Source organism: Panthera tigris, chromosome F3 (assembly GCF_018350195.1).
Source record: "Panthera tigris isolate Pti1 chromosome F3, P.tigris_Pti1_mat1.1, whole genome shotgun sequence".
Lineage (NCBI taxonomy): Eukaryota > Metazoa > Chordata > Mammalia > Carnivora > Felidae > Panthera > Panthera tigris.
Genome location: NC_056678.1, coordinates 7,335,100 through 7,338,508, shown reverse-complemented (window position 1 = coordinate 7,338,508; position 3,409 = coordinate 7,335,100).

Here is a 3,409-nt window from a genome sequence, read left to right as displayed (position 1 = left end):
TTACATTGTGATAAAGATAACAATAATGTAGGGGCACCTGGGTGGCTCGGTTGGTTAAGCATCTGACTTCGGCTCAGGTCATGATCTCACAGTTCATGAGTTTGAGCCCCACTTTGGGCTCTGTACTGACAGCTCAGAGTCCGGACTCTGTGTCTCCCTCTCTCTGCCCGTCCCCGGCTTGTGTGTGCACGCACTCTCTCTCCCTCTCTCAAAAAATAAATAAACACTAAAAAAAAGTAACAATATATAACAAAATATCTGGTGTGATACATGACATGATAGGGGTAAGAAAAGGGGTTTTGGGGGAAAAGGGATGAAACTTCCCTTGTGCCATAAATAAATAAATAAATAAAACAAAAGCTGCCGAGCCTAAGCCAAAGTACTTTGGGGACTAGATCATGTTCAAATATATTCCTACAGAGACCCTGTTCGGGAAGGTTCTGAAGCTACCAGGGAGAAGGTGACTAGGGAGAGTGTTGTAAATGCACAGGCCTTCCCAGGCTGAAACGTTGAAACGGAGCCCAGGGATCAGCCGTCTGACATGAGCGAGGCTTTGGGCTTCCCCGCTCACTCTGAGAAGGCAGCATTTGAAGCAGGAGACCCAGCCCCGCCTTCTCTTAGCAACTTCACAAGTCTTCTGTCTTCTGCCCTCTTCTGCCCTCTGCCAACAGCCTGCGAGCAGAGTCCTTTAACTCGCGCCAGGGACAGGGTCCCCTGGACAACACCTGCAGCCACATCCCCAGAGGACGTCTCAGCCCCTGATGTCTGTTCCCACTGTCCTCCCTCTTTCCCCTCACTTGTTCTTCTAGAGGCGGCAGAAGATGGTGATGGGGTTTAGAACTGGACTTTTATTTAGCTATTTATTGTCAGATTTTAATCTAAATTCCAGTTAGTTAACATACAGTGCAATATTGGTTTCAGGAGTAGAATTCGGGGATTTATCACTTATGTACAACACCCAGTGCTCATCCCAACAAGTGCCCTCCTTAGTACCCATCCCCCATCTAGCCCATCCCCCACTCACCTCCCTCCAGCAACCCTATTTGTTCTCTGTCCCTAAGAGTCACTTGTAGTTTGTTTCTCTCTCTTTTTCCCCCTTCCCATATGCTCATGTGTTTTTTTAGAGCTGGGCTTTTTAGACCGGACTGCTTTCTGCCTCCTCCTTCTGCTGCCTCTGTGACCTCAGGCTACTTACTAACCACTCTAAGCCTTCAGAGCTCATTTTCACCATCCGTATAATGGGTATGTGGGTGAATGACAAGACTAACAGAGATATTCCAAACTTATTCCTAACCCGTCTCCGTACTTCCATGGCTACCCCCAATCTCAACTTATATTTAATCACAGATATAAAACAATAACAACAACAAATAATTCTACAAGTCTTCTTACCAAAAAATGGCCTTCCCCAGGCAGCTCTTTACCTCCCATTTCCTCCTCCCTGGAAGAAGCCACCTTCAACTCTTTGAATCTGCTGCATTTGTCTTCATGTCCCTAAGTAGCCTGGTGAGTCTTAGGCATTAACTTGATTTTCCAAGGCAGAGAATGAGGACATGGCTCTTGTATGTACCCCACCCCCTAGTCTGTGAACCCCTAGTCACTCTATCTTCCCAACTTATTAATTTTGACTTGATTAGTAACTAGGATTTCCATTATTGTGACTCAGTCACAACTCTTACAAGGGAATCTGAAATATGGGGCAGCGTTTGGTTTGTCAGCATTGGGGGGTGAGGGGTTGGGTCAGCGGCATGTACCAGGTGGGGGCACAGAATTCTACAAGCCCAACAAGTCCAAAAGCCAACAAGTCCTCCTGAGAAGCAGTTCACAGGAGGGTTACATTCCAAGACCCCACAGTGGAGGCCTGATCCAGCAGACAGCCAGAACACGACAGGTTCTATGTTCCTTTCCCTTATGTACAGAACCACGATAAAGGTGAATTTATAAATGAGGCACAGTAAGAGATTGGCCACAACAAGTAATAATAAAATAGAACAATTATCACAATATGTTGTAATAAAAGTTATGTGGACATGTTCTCTCAAACTATCTTGCAGGGCTGTACCCACCCCCCTTCTTCTTGTGATGATGTGACTCCTATACCTAAGAGACAGGCATCTAAATATTTGGTGACGTTGGTGATCCTCCAGGGCCTGAAACCTGAGTCCTTGAGGTAGCCCTTTGTGAGGAAGCTAGTATTCCTCACAAGCTAGTATAGCTATGGAAGCTAACATTCCATACCACGATGTGGGAATGTTCTTCCCTGGTGGCCCAGGCATTCCCACATGGCTGTGTCCTACAGAGGACACCAGTCTTTTAAGTCTAGAAGAAAAGGTCACTGGGAAGCACCTCCTTTGTGCTTTTTCCCTTTAACAGACCTCCATCCACATCCCAGCACAGTGTTTACTGTGGTGCTTTATGCTTGGTTGTCTCTTTAGGTGCCTCCCCCGCTAGACTATGAGCTCCTGAGGACACAGGCTGTGCTTATTCATTGTAATATCCCAAATAAATGTTTAAGAACTCATTAATAATCAATCGCTACAGTGAATCCAGGCAATAGCCATAATAAAACTGCAAATAATAAAATTCGGGGCAGCCTATAAATAAAGTAGTAGACAGAGTCGACTATTTCTTTCATTCTTAACAATAATAAGTGGCTATTAACCAGGCTTAGCCACGAACTAGGCATAGAATGGAAAATTAAAATTGCGTCTGTAGAAACAGTACACTTTATTGAAAATTGCTTTAGAATGTTAAGGAAGACTGACGCCCAAGTGACTCAGTCGGCTAAGTGTCTGACTTCAGCTCAGGTCATAATCTTGCAGTCTGTGAGTTCAAGCCCAGCATTGGGCTCTGTGCTAACAGCTCAGAGCCTGGAGCCTGCTCCAGATTCTCTCTCTCTCCCTCTTTCTCTGCCTCTCCCCTGCTCATACTCTCTCTCTCTCTCTCTCTCTCTCTCTCTCTCTCTCTCTCTCTCCTCTCAAAAAATAAATAAATGAACATTTAAAAAAATTGTGGCACCTGGGTGACTCAGTTGGTTGAGCACCCAACTTTAGCTCAGGTCATGATCTCACGGTTTGTGGTTCAAGTCCCACGTCAGGCTCTGTGCTGACAGCTCGGAGACTGGAGCCTGCTTCCGATTCTGTGTCTCCCTCTCTCTGGCTCTCCCCCGCTCACGCTCTGTCTCACTCTCTCTCTCAAAAATAAATAAACATTAAAAAAAAAAGACTGCAATGAGGTCTGTCTCAGAGGGATCAGCTTCCCCCATGGCAGTGATAGAGTTTGGGGGTGATGGAGGGTTCGTGGGATCCAAGAAAGAATTCTTGAAAACATCTTTGGTGCAAAAAGGTGATTTTATTAAAGCATGGGGACAGGACCCACAGGCAAAAAGACCTGCACTGGGGTCCTGACA